This window comes from Artibeus jamaicensis, unplaced genomic scaffold (assembly GCF_021234435.1).
Source record: "Artibeus jamaicensis isolate MK-2021 breed Jamaican fruit bat unplaced genomic scaffold, CSHL_Jam_final scaffold_660, whole genome shotgun sequence".
In the NCBI taxonomy this organism is placed as follows: Eukaryota; Metazoa; Chordata; class Mammalia; order Chiroptera; family Phyllostomidae; genus Artibeus; species Artibeus jamaicensis.
In genome coordinates, this window is record NW_026522052.1 from 7,440,005 (window position 1) to 7,459,475 (window position 19,471).

At 52.9% G+C, this 19,471-nt stretch overlaps 1 long non-coding RNA gene across 2 annotated transcripts; it reads right to left on the reverse strand.

The window, feature by feature from the left end:
- Window positions 1-340: 340 nt before the first annotated feature.
- LOC128626568 (uncharacterized) lies at window positions 341-13,702 on the reverse strand. 2 transcript variants are annotated; one of them, XR_008390515.1, is made up of 4 exons: window positions 13,617-13,702; window positions 12,842-12,986; window positions 3,117-3,271; window positions 341-480 (listed from the first exon to the last, which is right to left on the reverse strand). It is a non-coding gene; the product is annotated as an uncharacterized LOC128626568 (long non-coding RNA). The 2 variants fall into 2 exon arrangements; XR_008390514.1 differs by having other exon boundaries at window positions 12,828-12,986.
- Window positions 13,703-19,471: the final 5,769 nt, after the last annotated feature.

Sequence of the window (19,471 nt, forward strand, 5' to 3'; positions counted from 1 at the left end):
GCAGGAACGAGTCAGTAACATTCTGATGGCTGTGTGTGGGGCCCGGTGGGTGCCAGTCTAACCGCCACGCTGTACATCTGAAACTAGCACAGAATAATACTGGATGTAAGCTGTATTTGAAAAAAATAAAAGAAAAAGAAAGAGGTCATGGGAACAATAACTTCAGAAAACTTTGTTATTTTGCCTACTCTCAGCCCTACGTGAAAAGGGCTGGCATTTGTAACCACAGGAGACTTGACGGCTGACTGCATAGAAAATAGCCTACTTTGAAGAATCCACCAGATGGCGCTGTTGACACACAGTTTCTTATCTCAAGCTGTCTGTTTATGGAAAGGTTCACCTTAGCCCCTAGATGAGGTTCAATGGGCTGCTGCTTCCTTATCTCTTTTCGCCTCAGTTTTCCAAGAGCAGTTTAAGGGCAGTGACCTGGAAGCACATCCTGGGATCTGACAGAAGGGGCGACTTTTTTTGGAGCCAGCACTGAAAAAACAAGGGTAAGATTTAACAGTGACACACAGGACTTTGATAAAAACGCCATCTCTCCCAGGTACTCTGATGGGCCTTTGCTTTCATTCCAAGGATGATTTCATGTTGCTAAATTCTCAGGTATTGTTTATTGCTATTTTAAGGAAATGGTATAAAATATTTAAAGTCTGGCTTCTCTATGTCCATATTTCTGACAGTCAGTGGCTACCAACTCAAATGTGAATGAAGTGGGCAGGGGTGCCCACACGTGTGCAGTCCACACACACACTGATTAGAGGGTGTGTTGCGTGGGCAAGGCTGGCTAGCCAGTGAAGCCCTGCAGTAGGCAGAAGGATGGCCCCCCAAAGATGCCACGCCCGAACCCCCAGAACATGTGAACATGTTAGGTGCCATGGCAAAGGAGGATTCAGGCTGCAGACCAGCTGATCTGAGAGAGCTTCTCTGCGGGCCCATGTAACCGTGAGAGCCCTCACGGTGGAAGACAGAGGCGGAGGGAGAGGGAGAGACGTGAGGATGGAAGCTGGGTGAAAGAGCCAGGTGAGGCGACGTGAGAAACCCAACTTGCCCTTGCTGCCCTGGAGATGGAAGGGGGCCATGAGCCAGGGGTGCGGGCAGCCCCTAAAGCTGGACAGGGAAGGCAAGAAGGCCTTCAGAAAGGACCGCGGCGCTGATGACAACTCAGCCAGCCCAGTGAGACTCCCATCAGACTTCTGAACTTTAGAATTGCAAGGCAGTTTTGTGCTTTTTAAGCCATGAAGCTCTTGGTATCTTGTCACAGCATCTGTAGAAAATTAATACAAAGACCCATGCATTTAGTTGGGGGGCCCACAACCATGGCATATAAGGAAGCAGGGAGAGTCTAACCAGCCAAGAAAGTGTTCTTGAGACTTGTGATGGGGAGGAGCAAGAGGTCTCTGGACGTCAGCTTAGTCCACGGTGCCTGCCCACTCGACAGCCCCAAAGGTACCCACTTGGAAAGGAATTTGGGGATTCCTACTCTAGTCCTGAACACACCTGGCTTCTTTTTTCAATAACTTTTTCATATCTTGGCTTGGGCCAAGCCTCGGACACTGGAGAATCCAGTGCAACTGAGCAACTGAGATACCGAACAGTGGCCCTGACCTAAGCCTCCCACCTTCCCTGCGGTTCTCAAGGGTTTGGACTAGGACACAGCCCACAGAGTCTCCCTTCCTGAGTGGAGCTTGTAGGCAGACCCACAGGCTGGTCTTGCGGCCCAGCTAGATTTTCACTCCTCCAGTGATCCTTGGGACGAAAAAGTTTAAATTTCAGTGTAGTCGGATTTATCAGTTTTTTTCATTTGTGATTGGGTGAATTTTATGTCCTGCTTGAAAGTCATTCCTTACCCGAAGGCCATGAATATAGAAGCTTTATGGTTTTATTTTTATACTCTTATCCACAATCCACCTGGGTTTGATTTTTTTCATATCAGGTATGAGATGGGGGTCAAGTTTAATATTTTTATATGGATATGTAATTGTATAACAACAATTATTGAAAAAATATCCTTTTCTGCCCTGACTGGTGTGGCTCAGTGGATTGAGCACTGGCCTGCAAAACAAAGGGTTGCTGGTTTGATTCCCAGTGAGGGCACATGCCTGGGTTGCAGGCCAGGTCCCCAGTAGGGGGCACATGAGAGGCAACCACACAGCGATGTTTCTCTCCCTCTCTTTCTCTGAAAATAAACAATAAAATCTTTTAAAAAAGAAAAATATCCTTTTCCCTAAGTTAATCAATGCCATATTTTTATAAATCAATGTTCATATATTTTTTTAGATTTACTCATATATTTATCATTTTCATTGGTCTTCATTCCTTATTATATCTTCAAAATTCAGTGTAGGGTCATGTCCTCCTGTCTCAGTAACTCCTTGTAGTATTTTCTTTAGTGTGGATCTGCTATTAATTAATTATCTTAGTTTTTGTTTATTTGAAGAGGTCTCTATTTCAACGTCATTTTTGAAGGGCATGCACCGTGTATAGGCCGGCTGTCATTATCTTTCCATGGTCTTCTGACCCCCATTGTTGCTCTGAAGGAGGAAGCCCCGTCTGCACAGGAGGGTGCCGAGGCAGACTACAGTTTGAGAATTAAGAGTCTAGTGCATTAGGAATGTTGAGAGAAGATATTAAAATCCAGAAGTTGGGAGAAAGGTCTGAGGACTCTTCGAAGGCACCTCCACGAGGTTGGGAGTCAGGAGGTCCTCTGCGGGAGAGAGTGAGGGTGCCTACTGGGGGTGAGCGGGCCTTCCCGAGGAAGGCGGGTGAGGAGAGAACAGGGCGTGGGAAGGGAAGGGGGGCTTTCCCAGGGATTCCTTGGGGTCTTGTTGGCTCCCTCATAAGATCTAAGGATGCCTTCGAGAACAGCTTCAAAATATTTACCTACATTTTTTTTAGATTTTATTTATTTATTTTTAGAGAGAGGGGAAGGAAGGGCAAGAAACATCAATGTGTGAAAGATACATTCATTGATTTCCTCTCACACGTCCCCAGCTGGGGACCTGGCCCACAACCCAGGCATGTGCCCTGGCTGGGAATTGAACTGGCGACCCTGTGGTTCACAGGCTGCACTCAATCCATTGAGCCACACCAGCCAGGGAAAAATATTTACCTACCTTTGATATTTGTTCTCAGGGGGAGGGTTGCTCTAAATCACTGAATTCTCCATAAGCAGGAACAGAAATGTTCTCAGAATCTCCATCACAGGGGCTGTGACTGCCGCCATCTATTCTTTACCACTTAACATCAGATATTGTCCAGGAGGCTGAAGCTGTATTTGGGGTGGGGAGAGAGAGAGAGAGAAGGGGGGAGGGGACGAGAGAGGGGGGAGTGGAGAGGAGAGAGTGAGAGAGGCATTCAGTACATGGGCACAAAATTTGGGAGGTGACTTTGAGCAACAATCAGCCTTCAGTGGCAGCCCGGTGGCTCAGAGATTGGCTCAGGCGAGAAATTTTGTTCTGTAATTTTTTTTAAAAAAAGCACTCAATACTATGGATCTCACAGAGTTCTTTCAAAATGAACTGTGTCTATATGGATACATTTCCTTTGAAATTATACAAATGTATTTAAAATAACTTCTAAAGGAGAAAGGAGTATGAATCTCTAAAACTTATTTTAGATTTAGACTTCCCAACTCGGGCCACTTGGAAAATAACTGAAAATATTTTTGCAACTGAAAGAAGCTTTTTCGAGCTCCGTGTTGTTACCTGACTCATCCATTAAAAATGCATCACTGGCCCGCGTTACCGCCCCGCGCCAGAGCTCCCTGTGTTGGAAGAGCGCACTTGGCCGCTGAGAATTCATAATCTAGCTGAACCAGACAGGTAAAAATCATCTGCGCCGATACATATGCATGAGATCGTGTAATGAAATGCACATATATTACAGAGCCTAATAGCAGGAAAGAACATTTATGAGTCATTCTGCTTCACTGATTTTTTATCACAGCCCCCTGGGCAGTCCGTGGCCGTGACTGTGGTGGGCTTCTTCTGAGAAAACCAAATGCACCCGTGTATTCGGAGCAGCTTCATGTGTTAACAGCCAGTAGGACAAACGAACTGAAAGTGTCATAAAGTAACAGCAGGAGTCAGAGCTTCTGGGTGTGACATCTTCCGAGTTCGGTGACCTTGGTTAAGTCATTTGACCTCCCTACCGTATCACTCTTTTGCTTTTCTGTAAAATAAGGTAACAGTACCTACTTTATAACATGCCTGTACTGAACGAATGGGTAGAAATCAGTAAAACACTTAGAACAAATTCTGGGGCCTGGTAACACAGTGTAAGTTCTTACATGTAGTTTTTATCCTCACCTGAGGACGTTTTTTTTTTCATTGCTTTTAGAGAGAGAAACGTCAGTGTGAGAGAGAAACACTGATTGGTTGCCTCCCGTACACACCTGGACCATAAACCGAACCCACCACCTTCCACTAACGGGCCGGCTCTCCAGCCAGCTGAGCCGCAGCAGCCAGGAAAGCTCTTATTTTCCTTAAGGTGCAGTCATAGGGGAACACTTCCTTGGGGGAACTGAATGGAAAATGGAAAATACTTCATAAATTATTAGCAACAACGTACACATAGAGAAGAAGCAAAGGGGAAAATCCATTTTGTTCCCAACCAAGAAACACTTAATATCCTTCCTGTTCCCATTCAAATATGAGGTATAAAAAACAGTTTCCACTGGTCCTTTCAAAACACCTTTTTGATTTTTCTTGCACTCATACCTGAAATAACTGGCTAGTGATAATTCTCACCGAAGTCGGTTTTGCTGGAAGAATTTTTGCTTTCTCAGTGTGCGGGGCTGACCGCTTGAGTCTCACAGATGTAGAGATCTTCTCTCCCACCTACCTCGGGCCCCTCCCTCTTCTGCTCCTACAGGAGCATGTAAATGTGGTTGTTGTATTCACCCTATTTTGACGATTGAGTGCCTGGGATGGTACTTACACAGAACTGTTCTTACCAATCACGACCCACCAAAACATCGTCTTGTTAAAATTTAAATTTATCTAAAATGGACAGACGGACATACTTTCTGCAATAATGAGCTCTGTTCCCGGACACCTTCTCCCCGCCCCTCCCCGGCCCTTTCCTATTTCCCTCCCTCCAAAGCTTGTCCTGGCTCCTTTCTCGGCTCTCACATTCTTCCTGGGAAACCTCACGTGTGCCAAGGATTCCCCCCGCCCCCCATTTATATCCTGTGCTCAGAACTTTCTACTGAGCTCCAAGCTTTACTCGAGCTTCTTTCTGAACCAGCCTAAATGGACCTCCCACGGCCCCTCACCCTCAAGGTACAACTGGTGTTCTCCCTCCTCAAATTACATGCTCCTGCTGGCCGCTGGCTTTGGGCGGCCTCACTTCCGTGCCAGACTCAGCTGGGACCCCTTCTGCACGCAGTTACCCCACTTTTCCAACAGGAATAGGAGGAGAATGAAGCCTGCCGTGGCATGGACTCTGATCGTTAAGCAGGGTGTGCGCTGGACACGCTTCTCGTGCAGCCGTGGGAGAAACTGCTCAATCCTCCAACAGCAGCAGCTGTCGGGGCATCGCACGGAGGCATCGAGCTCCGGGGCCACTCAGGTCTCCCAACCGATGGCCTTGAATTCAGGTGGGTCATAGTGGCCCCTCTGAGAGACCCAGACGGTGCGGGGTGAGGGTGGGTCCTGACTCCGAAGACTCGCATGGACGGGTGGTCCCCCGGGGTGCGTCACTGAACCTGTACTAGCCGACACCTGGCAAAGCACCAGGCAGAGACCCGGATGGACAGAAATGAACTTGGGGGCTCTCACTTTCAGCAGCTGGAAGATGTGACAGAGGTGCCAGCTCCAGTTCTTCGCGCCCGACCTCTCCCCTGCAGACCCGGGACAGCTCTCCGGGGCTGCACTTGCCCATCGCTGAGCTTCCACAGCCCTGGGCTGTGGGGGGCTACAGGGCCTCCCCAAAACAGGTGGGAGAGGGAGCCCCCCAGGGAAAGAACATGCCCTTTGAACTCTGCCCTGGCACGGAGCCCCACTCCTCTCACATTTTCCCAGTGTGTGCCAGTGGGCAGACCCTCCAGGTTTGGCTGTTTCTTAATCCAGTCGAGAGAGAACTTCCTTAGGTTTCAGGGAGGGTTTGAAGAAAGCACACGCTGAACTCCATGCTCCCCGAATTGGGTGTGCGGGTAAGTGTGGGAGGGGAGGAAACGATGATCCCCACGTTCCTTTCAACCGAGGTGCGCGGTCCTGTCAGTCGCGGCTCTGGCCTGCTGGCCTGGAACGCGTATCCCGTCTCCGGCCTCCGAGGACCTGGGGGGCCTCTGCTGGCCTCTGTTCTCTCAGCACCCGGCCTACAGGGCTGCCCCCACCCCCGGTGGCCTCTGGAGGTCATGGACACTCAGGCGTCAGTGTCCAGAGGGAGGCTCTCCGTGGAGGCACTGGTTCCCACTGGCACTCCTCCCACAGGCCTGGGCGGCCAGGGCTCCCGGGAGGGAGGGAGCAGCCAGGGGCCCCAGGCAGTGGGGAGGGTGGAGTGGGGGAGGCTGGAGAGGCAAAGGAGGGCCACCTTCTTGGGCTGAGGAGGGCCACCCAGAGGAGTGCGGAGGACAGGGACAGAGGCTGCAGAAGTCCTGGGCAGAGGGGCCAGGACAGTGAGAGGTGGAGAGGGTGGCTGTGTCTTGCCCTCCCCCTTCAGCCCAGGACAGTGTCCTGTCAGGTCCTCCCCTGTGACAGGACAGGAAAGCAGGCCCTAGGGGCAGGGACAGATGCTGCTTTCCAGGCCCAGAGTATGTCTCTTTTTGTCAGTGACCCCTGACTTCCAGGTGCATGTCTAGCCCTGGGGTCAGGAACAAGGGCACTGTTGAGATCCTTTCTCTCTTCTTTTTTTAAATCTTCACCTGTGGATATATTTATTGATCTTAGAGAGGAAGGCGGGGAGGCAGAGAGACACTGAACTGAGAGAGGAACGTCCATTGGTTGCCTCCCAGACATATACTGACCAGGAGTGGAATCTGTGACCCTTGGCGCACGGGACGATGCTGCAACCCATGGAGACACCGGCCAGGGCGGGCGTCTTCTCCGAAGGGGAATCGTCTCCATAGCTGGGGGCTGCCCCCAGCTCCCTGGGACTCTACCCGGCCACCTCTCGGTGCTGGCCGGCCGGCCGGCCGAAAGCTCCGCTTCTCTTGTACCTGGAGTGGCGCAGGGTGCCAGGCCCAGGCTGGATGCCCCCCCAGGAGAAGCATCCTGGGGGGGTGGCCTGACTGGGGATGCCCTGCAGGGGAGCAGCGGCCTCCTGCACGCCATGCCTCCATGTGTCCCTCCAGCTCTGCTCGCCCTGCTCCCCATCTGAGCCCCTGACACTGGCTGCCCACCTGTGTGTGGGGGGGGGGAGGGGGCGGGTGCTGTTCGGCCACTGGAAGGGCTGCCAATCAAAAGGTGACAAAGGATGAGACAGCTGGGCGTGCTGGGCTGGGCAGCTGCATCAGTGACAGAGGCCACTGCTCCTGGCCAGTGGGCTTCCCCAGCCTCTGGTCTCGTGACTTCGAGTCCCCTTCGCTTGCCTTGACCTTCCAGTTCCAGAGACTGGAACTGCGGGCAGGGCCCTTCTATCGGACTCTGTCGGTTACCCTGTTTGAAGGGCTGTCTGTTTCTAGTGGGACCCAGGCTAATGACGGGGCGCACCTTTTCTAGAATTCTCAGGGACTTTCCGGGCCTCTTCCCTGAGAGGAGTATGGAGTCTGAAGCCAGACTGTGGGGACTGACGTCCTGTCTCACCTCCCCAGCCGCGACTCTGGGCTGCTCGCCTGCGGTGGCTTGTCAGCGGGACTGAACCCGGGAAAACAAGCCAAAAGCTGTCACAGCCCTCCTTGGTCCAGCGAGCCTGCAGCCCCTGCCCGCCCCCGCCTCCTGTGGCTCTCAGTCTCCTGGCGGAGGTGCAGGGAGTTCCCTTCTGGCGGGCAGCTCTCAGCGCTCCACCTGGCCCGAGGCATCAGTGAGTGTCAATCACGAATAGGACTCCCTGCGGAGTCAGAACTGCTGCTGCTGGAGAAAGCCTTACAGAGGCATGGTGGGCCACACTTTGCCTGTGTGGAAGCAGAGGACTTGTCTTCCTAAAGTCCCCTGGCTCGTTACCAGCTGGGCTCCCAATGCTGCCACCCAGACCTGAGCCATCCCCCAATCACATGGCCTTCATCACAAAGGACTTCCAGTTTGAGTCTGCAGGACCATCTCTGAGGCGTGGGGCTGCAGCCCAGCGCTGCTCTTCCACGCCGGGTGGAGAGCCTTCTCCCTTGTGGGTCCAAGGAGAAGGAGGTGAAGCCTTGCCAGGGGCAGCGCCCAGGTGCCCCTTCTGGACTGGAGAGAAGCCCAGCTCAGTTTCGGTCCAGTGAAAACCAGAGGAGACCCCTGAACTTGTGCTTGCCGTTCACCACGGGAGAACTCTGTTCTCATGGAAGTCACTCTGTCTCTGAGGTCTGTACTTGACTCCCAGCCTTGCCAGGACCCAGGGGCAGGGCCCTCGAGGTTTGGTGACCTGTGGGCACTTGGGGCTGCACAGGGCTGGGGGTGTACAGCCCCATGAACAGCTCCTGGGGCCAGTCAGCCTCCTCTGAATCCTGGTGCTGGAAGGTGGGAAGTTCTTTTCTTGAGAAACAGTCTGTGCCTTGGGAAGGAAGGACAAGTTCACAGCTGGATATTAAGCTAGAAGAGCTAATGGGAAAAGCGGTGCAGAGGGAGGTGTGGTGAGGAGCACGCGGGTGGGGGGCGCAGAGCGTGGGGGCTGGTGGCTGGAACTCCCAGCCCTGTTGCAACACTGCTCTCTGAGCCGCCGATCCTCAGAGCAGCAGCGCTGGCTCCCAGAGACCTTTTCCCGAAGCTGCTCATGAAGACGAGGCACTGGAGGAGGGAAGGGCGCGTGGGGCCGTCATTCATCCCCAAAGCACAGGGGGGCACATTTCCCGGGCGGGACGCAGGGCTGAGGTGGGGAGGCCTCCCGGAGCCTGGCACTGGGCGGGGGCTGCCCTGCTGTCCCTTTTCCCGAAGGCTCGGGTTCCACTCCTCACAACTGCGCACACTGCACCCCCAGAGTCTGGGGGCCCGACTTTGGGGGCTGATGGAGGGCGCATACTTCGGCGAGAAGGGGAGGAAGGGCACCCAGGTGTTCGCTGTCTCTGACTCCGTCTCTGTCTCTCCTTTGCTCTGATGACCTTGAAGAGCCTTTTGTTCCTCCCGCCCGGGTTTGGTCTCCATGGGAACCAGAGCAGCTGCAGCATCCCTGTCCTGAGGTGAAATGCCCCCAGGACTCCGTGAACACCTAGGGAGAAACACCAGAGAAGAATGAACTGTCCCGGAAGTCACCCTGCAGGGCACTTCCTGACACTTCACCGGGGGTTTCTCCAAAGCTCTAGGTGCTTAGTGTTGAGTCCCCAGGTTCATAGAGGCCGCAGGGGACCAGTGCACGCTCCCTCTTCAGTCCCTAGAGATGCACCCAGTCCCTGGCTGGTGTATGATAATGACTCACCGAGTGAACCCCTGGGCCTGGGCTGCAATTGAATAAAATAACTTGATGTCCTCTTAATAAATGTAGGTAACCACACAGGGATCTCTGAGTTTTGGCCTCTCCCCAGATTTGCCATCTGATGAAGTGACTTCATGACAGAGTCGTGAACTGCTGTAGATATATTTTATTCGAACTTCTCAAAGAAACAAATGGCGCGTGGAAGTGTGGTCCCTTTCAGACAAGCCGTTGGACTTTCCGGGATGGGCTTTGGGCCGGTCAGCAGGACCCCGGACAATGGGACAGATTGGGATGAGCGGTCTCCGAATTTTTGTCCTTACAGAGCCGTTGAATGCAGGGACCCTGGAGCCAGTCAGCCCAGGTTCAGTTCCTAGTTCTGACACTTAGGGGCTGCATGAGCCCAGCTGGCCTGGAGTCAGCGTACTCATCTGTAAAATGGTCTGGGAGCAGGTTCCATCTCATACATTTGCCGAGTACTAAGTAAACAGCACCCAGGAAGTGCTCGGAGCAGCACCTGCTCATGGTGAGTCCCGGACAGCTTATTACTACCGTTATTACCCTGTGTTATTTATTTTGAGATGTATATTTTCCTGTTTTGACATCTCTGACACCTGAGGATGCTTTTTCATCTTCTTGGTCATAAGATACAGCGTGCCTCACGACGGCCTGTGTCAGATTCGATGGCCCTGGTCCCTGTCGTTGTCATCATCGCAGCTCTTGCACGTCCAGTCCAGTCCATGCACTCCCCAAAAAGCCCGTTCTCTCCCTCCTCCGCGTCCGTCTGGCCTTCCGCTCCCGAAGTCAGAGCGCCCTGGGGTGTCAGTGTGGGCTTGGCAACGTCAGGGCAGAAGCTCGGCCGGGCAGCCAGACAGCCGCGGACGCTGGACACGTGATCATCTCGCTTCCCTGTCCTCGGCCATCAGGTCCGACGTCTCCTCGGCCTGGCTCTTCGGGGTTAGGCGGGCATGGTTCCGACCACGGAGGGAGTTCCAGGCCTGTGTCCGAGTTCTCCAGAGAGACAGAACCAACGGAACGTGTATCGTATATGTCTGTATATGATATATACACGTCCAAATATATACATATTACATATATCTTTACGGAAGTGGCTTATGTGATCACATGGCTAGCAAGTGCAAAACCTGGAGCGCGTGCCCACAGGCTGGAGACCCAGAGAGAGGCGGGGTTTCGGCTCCACTCCACGGGCTGTGGGTGGAGTATTTGCCCCTTGTCTGGGGAGGTGGTGGTCTCTTGTCCTGTGCAGGCCTCCAGCTGACTGGATGAGACCCCCGCACTGCAGAGGGAAGTCTGCTTTACTCAGAGTCCACCGAGTCAGTACTAACCTCATCCAAATCTTCCTCCCAGAAACACCCAGGATAATGTTTGACCACATCTCTGGGCACCGTGGCCCAACCAAGTTGACGCATAAGTGCTCCACCACAGGGCCTTATGGGGCAGCTTCCGGAGCGAAAGTGGGAGACTGTCCTCACCTGGGGAGACTCCTCCCCTTCCCTGCCAGGCCTGCTGGGCTGAGCCAGACGTTACACTGGCATTTTATGTTATTCCCACGACAGAATATTTTTATTTTCAAATGAAGAAACAGACATCAGAATTTAAATGTCTTATTAGCAGATAACTGAAAAAACTAGAAGATGTATCACTCAAGTCCAAGTTTGTGTCTAAATCATGTTTGTTGGGGATAGCAATTATTATTGCTACTGCTTTATTATTCTATTTAACCCTCATGCTTACTATGTTTGGGCAGTGTTCTAAGCATTTTACAAATACCAGTTTTCCTAATTAACTCAGTACCCTAACCATCCCCCAGAATGCTGAAGACAAGCGAGACGTGCAAGTTACGTGAAGGAGTGCGATGCCCAAGGTCGGCGCTGTCAGGGGCGGCCTCCCCGAGCTCTGTGCTGCCCGGGGGCTGCTTATCGCCCTCCTACCTGCCAATCTCCTCCCTGCTATTTTTGCAGAGCTCTGATTACTGCCTGTCAGGGGTGCGTGCCCCTCAGCTGTGTTCACACCTCATCGGTTCTTAGCACCTTCCCATGGCTTTGGAGATTAGCTCCTCTGTTTGCCTGACACATTCAGTGAGGACAGGAGGACACATACAGGAACCAGAAATGCTGTCAGCACCCCAGGCTGTCCTAGGTACACCATCCTGAACTTGTGTTTTGTGCCTTTCCTTAATCACCAGTAGCTCAGCCCTGCCTTCATGGGCTACGGGGACCCCGTGAGCGGGACCTCCCTCTGCGTGTCTCTGAGTGCTCCCCCAGGTGCACAGGGCGCTGCAGGTCTCCCCCTCACCCCGACTCCCCTCTGGAGGTGTCTCCGCAGTAAAAGCCTGTTTACTTTTCCTGCCAGGCCAGGGCTGGGTGTTGAGGGAGCCGCAGTAAAAGAAGGGACACGCTCCCGTGGTTGACCAGCCGGCTGGTAAACGAGATCGTTGGCACATCTAGAGGGTGTGGGGCATTGTTTGGTGACGGCAATGGGTGTTGCTGCTACGGCCACACATTTTTGGTGACACAGGGAACCCCGAGGGTTGGGGTGGGTATGAAGTAAAAGGGGTGCTCACTTCACCCGGGCAGTGAGGGATAAGCAGGATTTTAAAGAGGCAAAAGGAAAGGGGGTGGAAGTCCATGAGGAGAGCCAGGGGAGGGTGCAGTTCCGGCTGAGGCTTTTCCCCTGCCGGCCTGCACGGTGCGCTCTGCAGCCCAGCCCCCCTTTCTCGGGGACCATCTCCCTAGGGCTTCTTTACTGCAGGGCAGCTTCTGCGTTCTCCTGTCTCTTTATTGTGCCCTATCAGCGCTGAACACGCTGAATCTCCAGCACCTAAAACAGCAGCACACTGGCAAAACTCTAAACCCACCTTCCCATCCCCTCCTGTTCTCACCTGGGCCTCAGAGCCAGTCCTCTGGCAGGGTCAGGTGTAGTCCAGGCTCAGGCAGTGCCAGCCCCTCCGCTCCCCGAGGCAGGCCTGACTAAGGGACGCCTTTCCATCCCTGTCTTAGCCTCGGGTGACAGTGCTCGCCACTCCTGGCCTCCTGAGCTCTCTTTCCTCTGTTCTCAGGGTCTATGGGTTTGTCTGCGACCTGTCAGCACCCTGTGCAGGCTCCGTCCCCGACCCCACATTCGCACCCACACATGTTCCAGGGGCTTCACGTCCACCGTGGGAAAAGTGAGACTGACTTTTTCCAAGTCTCCTCATTCTCCACTGTTCCCTCTTAGGACACGTTGTCGCTGTCCGCCCAGCTGCTCAAGCCCAAACCAAGGGAGTGGGTCTTTATGTTTCTTGCCCAACTCCATCCACTTCCTTTCCTCTCCAGTCTTACCTCTTCAAACTCACCGGAAGCTCTCCGCTGCCTCTTACAGTGAATACGGTCGAGTCAGTGTGGTTGGCAGATTAAAATTGCTTCTGGGTATGGCATTAGCATTTGAATCAGAGCCCTTCGCAGTGAGGGGAGGGGGCTGTCATCCAATCCAGTGATGGCCTGAATAGAAGAAAAAGCAGAAGAGGGAAGCATTTTCTGTTATTCCTGGGATTCATGCCGCCACTTCCCTTGGTTCTCCAACACTCAGACTCAGGCTCGACCACACCACCAACTTGCCTGGGTCCTCAGCTTGCAGAGGGCAAGGGGTGAGATTTCTCAGCCTCCATCATTCTGTGAGCCCCTTCCTCAGAGTGAAGAAAGACAGAAGCCCTCCGCCTGCCTCCGTTTCTCTGGAGGACCATGACCGACACAGATTTTGGTCCTGATTGTGGTTCTGGAGGCATAGAATAGGAAGGGTGAGTTTTTGGAATTGGTTCCGGGGTTTCTGGAAATGGCTCTCTAATCTAATTAGATTGGAAGATGCTAATGATTCTGTTTCCAGTAGCGAAGAGAGCACAGACTGTCCAGCATGTGAATCGTGCATAGGGATATGCAAAACACCTGCATGGGGTACTCCCGGTGAACTACGTACAAGGAGCAAGATGCCAGGTGACCATGCACATGAAACTTTGGAACATCTCTTGGAAACTGACTAATGACGTGGGTTGGTTGTGCTGACATCCCTGGAGAAAGCGGTGAAAGACAAGGGTGAGCTCAGTGACCTGAATTTCCAGCTCAAGCCCCACTTACGTGACTGAAGAGCTCCTGCTGTGCCCTGATGGGACCCTCACCTCCTGGAGCTGTGGGCAGAGGTGACCGAGGACCGAATGCAGAATCTCATCTTCTGAGTGACTGGCTTACAATGCAAGCTGAAGCCCCAGCCTTGCAGGGTATGTGCCAGGGGAGTCCTCTTGGCTGGCCGGCTAAAGCGTGGACTGAAGTGTGACCCACCATGAGCAAATGGAGATGCCAGGCACTTGGTTTAATGTAGAGGAAGAGATTCAAAGGTTGAGGGAGACTGGAATTTCTGAGTGGGTTGTCACTTAAGACCCACGCACCCTCACTGGGAAGGGCCAGTAGACATACCTTTCACCATCACCGTGAGGAATAAATGGGAGGGGAGCCCCCACATCTTTGAAGAGCTGTGTGTTTGATCTTCTCCACGGGGCCAGAACGGGCCCTGCCAGGAGGGCAGCCACTGGCACACTGCCGGCAGGTCTGAGAGAAGAGGCCCATTTAGCTTGGCCTGAGAAGTTCTCAGAAGGCCAGTAATTAGGTGGAAAACAGTGGAACGGTGAAGGGAAAGAGGAGGTGGCAGGAGGAACTGAGGGAAAGGTGTGACAAACTGGGATGACTTCATCTGTGCCTGGCTAAAGGGCAGGGGGAACCCGAGGGGACAGGAGGTGAGAATAGGTGGCTCCTTTCTCTGCACATGACCCCCAAGTTAAAGAAAAAGGAGCCGCTCTGAGTGAGGCCTTCCTGTGAAACCTCATGTAATTCTGTGACCTTCCACGGGGTGACTGTCACTCTTCCACGGCAGTGACAGGGACTCAGAGGGTGAAGCTGGGACGGTCCGACAGAAAGGCTTCTTCTTCCCCAGAAAGTGTGGCTACTCAGAGCGGGGGACAACATTCCTTCCTGCAGGAGCGCTTTTTGCTTCTCACCTGTGAGGCATTTGAAGAAAATGGTGATGCAAACCATGAATGCAAACCACAGGATATTCATATTTGTGGTTTTCCTTTTACAACTCTAATTGTTGTAAGCAATTAGACAATGCATGACACACTCTAACCAGTGTGTCATGCGGTGGTTATTATAAGCAAATCGAAGGTCAGTAAGAAAAAACTGAGGGGTGTGTGTTGCGTACCTGTGTTGTGTGAGTGTGTGAGTTGCCCTCCACTGAACATTTTCCTGAAACATGGCCGAGGATTTTGCCGTAGAAACTTGAAGTGCGACTCTTGAAAATGGAGGAGAAATGACAGATGGGTGCCCTGGGAGTGACCGGCCCTGACCCATGACACACAAAGACCTTCCTTAAGTGAATAAGATAAAATGAATGAAGTGGGACTGTTTGGGACCCGTCACCGACTCTGTACCCTGAGCTCTTCCTGGACTCTCTTCCAGAGCAGGCTGGTCTCCGCGGTGAGTGTGAATTAAAGGGGATGGGACGGAATGAGGGCAGTAGTGTCAGAATCAAATTTCATATGAACTGTTGTTGATGAAGTTCTCTGCTCACCATTAATTTGTTAAGATTTCCTCCCGGAGGCCTCACGCCACACAAACAGTCCATTGTTTCGTTCCGCACAGCCTTCTGCCCGCCCGCACTTTCAGAGGGTTCAACCATTTTTACCCCAGTTGATATGAAAATGCAAGTCTGTAAGGACACCACTGAAGTTCCCTCTTTTCATCTGGCTGCATATCACACATCCCCGTCGAAACCAAGCAGATGACAGCAAGTTTAAAAGAAACCCTCGAGAATGAAAGCAGGGTATTTACATGGGCCACAGAAATCAAAAGCAATGGCAAAGGTACAATGGAAAAGAACGAATTAGGAGAGAAATCCAGAGCTAGCTAGATCGGATGACATATAAGAAAGGAAAAGAGGCCATATGGAGAGAGGAGAGAAGAGGGGATCAGCATGAAATGCAGGCGTTCTCTTGCATGAAGACGGGCTCTCTGCCTGTTCTGGGACGCTGGTGTGCTTGGGGACGAGCAGGTGGCTGCCGTGGGAAGTCTGAAGGACTGGCTCTGCAGATAAATGTGTGGCCTCGGGGTGCTGAGTCCTGCTGTGTTTTCATCTCATGGCTCTTCCGTGGGGTCCAAAACCAAACTCATACCAGTTTCCCCTCTCCTCCTCTTCCTCCACCACCACTTCCACCAGGGTTGGACTGTGCTCCTGGGCGGCTGGGCTCAGGGAGTGACCCAGCCTGCTGTGTGGTTCTGCAGGCCAGAGGCCTGACCCTTTTCCCGATACCCCTCTCTCCCTGGGACCTATCCTTGAATTATTCCTACTACCCTTTCTCAAGCCTGTCAGCATCTCTTCAACCCACTGCTGCCTCCTCAGTCCAAGTCACCATCAGTTCTCACCCCGCTGGTCTTTCATGCCCCTTTCAATTTGTTTTCTGCTCTTAACCAGATGATTACTGTAAGGATGCCAACTGACCAGTGGGGTTCCACTGCCCCCAGGACAATGATCAGAATCTGCCTTAGCTCAGCCCAGACCTCCGGCCTATCGCCCAGCATCTTCCCTTGTGCCCCCACCCCATGTGCCAGCCCCTCCCCTGGCTTCCTTTTGGATCTTTCAGGGCATTGTTAGGGGCTAAGGGAAATAGTCTTAAGAAAACTAAGTTGTTTGTTCAACCTTAGCTGCTTGCTCAAGCTTGGGTGGGGGGACTGCACCCCCACCCCCGGGCAAATGTTCCAGGAAGTTAAGCAGATAGCTTCTTGGAACATCCGTTGGGGGGGGGGGGAATTTTTACCCGTAGCATGAGCCCCTAGGCCAATGGCTAACCTGAGCACGAGCTGTTCATGAGCCCTGCCAGCCAATCATCAGCAAGATCACGAGCCCTAGCATAAGCCCCTGAGCCAGTAGCTAACTGCCACCTTTTGCTTCTGGAAGTTGCTTGCTTGCCCGCTTCTATAAGAACCCTAGCCTGTAACCGTTAGGCGTGACTCTCCAGCCATTTTGGCATTCGTGTGTCTCCGGAGGCACCCCGAGAGTTCACCCCTGCGCAGGTAAAACTTTGAAACTTTGGCCAATAAAACACCTCTGACTACCCAGCAGTCTCTGACCCTTCTTGCTCGCAAGGATGGGATGTAACAGGCATCACCCCCCTCTCCACAATCGGAGTCTTTCCCAAAGCAATGCCCACTCCTGGGGGGCTGTCTGCACTCTGACTCCTCCTGATCGAGCCCTTCTTTTACTTCAGGACTCAGCCTCAAGGCCTTTTCTGCAGACCAGGTAAGGTCCCCCGATCTATGGTTTTTAAACTTTCATTGCCCTGTACACCTCTTTAAAAGGACTGGACAAAAGCACACGCGTGCATTCACACTGTAAATTTATTAGGTTAGTGCTCACCTCCCCCTCCAGTATTGGTTCCTCCAGGACAAGAACCATGTCTCTTTAGCCTATGGTTGGAACTCCAGTCCAAAAAACCGTTCCAGGCCCACAGTGTCCCCCAGCAGGGTCTCTCACTGAGGTTTGCACACTGATGAGCATGAAAGAGAGAGGCCTGCAGTGCAGGTCTCTGCAGAAACTCCCTGCAGGCCTGGGCTTCGGGGTGGGAAATGCGGCCTCCGCCGGGCGCCTGCAGCGATGCGGACAAGAGGGCTTCAGGCGGGCCTGCAGGCAGCGGAGTTTTCCCCGGTCTGTGGATGAATGGCTGTGGTTTCTTTGTTTTGTTTTTTTTTAACTCGCAGCATGAAAAACATCCAGGAAACTGTGTAACACACAAAAAAGGAATGCACAGATTCAGTCCATGCCCATGGTTTAGCCGAGAGGAGCTCGGGAAAATCCTCACAGTAATCAGACTTGCTCTCTGCCCACAGTGAACTCTGTGCTCATCACAACTGTAAGCCACGGACAGTTGGGGGTGAAGTGTTGCTGGTCGACCAGTTCTCCGTAGATGAGAGGGCTAAGCATAAACAAGACCTGAGAGGGTTGGGCGTGAGGCCTGTGAAGGTTTTTCCTGGAATTAAACTGTCTTTTAATGGCATATTTTAAATGTATAAATCATTACTACTTACTTGACGACAAATCATTGATTTTATAAACAAAACCTGAATTTTGAATCCTTTCTTTGAATAATTTTCACAAATATACCCATGTATTTCACCTGGTTCTTTCCTCAAGGACTCAGCAGCACAGGCATTTGTCTGTGTCTACGTGCCATTGAGGCCGTTGGTCAGAGAGGGAGCAATCCGTGTGAACCCCTCCGCCCAGCCTGGCTCTGGGCCCCCAAAGAGCAGGGGCCACCCCCTGTTCAAGTCCATTTCCCCGGCTCCCGACAGGATGCTTGGAACTCGGAAAGTGCTCATCAGTGTTTGCTGGACGAGTGAGTGAGTGGTTATGATTTAAGTCTGGCCTGAGAGGGTGGCCAGGAAGGACTTCTAGCCACAACTGAGTCCCACTCCCCAAACTCTTCCATCCTAAAAAGGATCAATTGGTTGTCTTATTTTTATAATACAAACTATTTCATACACAGAGAAGAAAGGACTAGTGAGTTTCAACGGACAGGGGGCTGCTATTCTTGAAGGAGCTTTAGGAGGCAACGTCAGTGAGTGTGAGGCATTCGGCCGTGGGTGGTGGGCAGAGGAGGGGGCAGAGTGCCGGGCCTTGTGGGGGTCCATGATGCCCGTGGGGGGGAGAGATTAGGAAGGGGAAGTGGCCTCCTCAGGTGCACCCAACCAATCCCGGTTTCCCAGACGTTGTGTACCCGTCATACACACGAACGGTTCCTCACAGAATTAAATTTCCTTTTTCAAGTGGAAACTGTTAAGGCTTTGAGAAGAGACTCATCTTCTCTTGCAGCTGCAGCCTGGAAATGTTGCAGTGTAAAGAGCCTGCTACCTATTTGAGACGAGTGCAGAAGGAGCTGCCAGGGTCAGTGCTGGGGGCACCAGGAAGGCTTTCTGGGCATGGCTGCGGAGCCCGAGGGCTGCAGGGCCACCGGCGGAGAAGCTGGGTGAGGCGGTTGCCAGGAGCAGGTGGACAACGCTGCTGGCGGACCTGGGGTATAGTTTGTGGCACTTACAAGGGTCCCCACAAATCTGATCGGTGTCCGACATGTAAGACGTGCAATAATACTTAAAATGAATTTGTTCAGGGTAGCTCAGAAAGACTCCTGAGTGTACAGCTTGGACATGTTCGTAAAGAGGTGTTTAGAAAGAGCTGTGTCTTTTCTCTCTTGGAGGCCAAGGTTGGGTGCAGCCAACCTTGGCTGACTGAGCAGCTCAGAAAGTGTCCCCGCCATGTGGCCGGTAGCCTGAAAGCCCTGGGGAATGAAAGGGACGTGCGTCTGAGCCCACACCTGCTCAGCGTAGAACTGCGCAGGGTCACCCCTCTGGGAAAACCCTTCCACACTCCCAGCCACGTCGCCGGGGCCGGCCCCTCTCCCCCTCCCCCGTGCTGTGCTGCAGCCTCCCCGGCCCATCCTTCCCTCCTTCCACCCTGGCACATTCACATTCATGCCGTTCCCTCTGCTCAGAATCAGTCACTCTGCCTCTGCCACTTCGCCTGATTAGTCCATTGCTGCTCTTATGTAACCCCTCTGCTGGGGACACCTCCTCCGAAAGACAGTCCCAGGTCCTTGCTTCAGCACACCTGGCTGCTCTCGACCTCACACCGGGTTTGTTCCCTCCACAGCCCTTGCTGCAGATGCCAGCCTCTCATCTGTGCACTTTCCCGTGGCTCCTCACTCCCCAGCAGCCAGTAAATTCCCCGAGGGGTGGGTGGTGGGGAGAACGTCTGTTTAGATTGAGGCTGAGTCCGCAGCGCCTGTCCCGGATGCTCCTGGAGCACAGAAGGTGCTCAGTAAGCATGTGTTGAATGGAGGCCTGTGCGGGAAACCCGTGCGGGAAACCAGAGGTGAGGAGAAGTCAGAGAC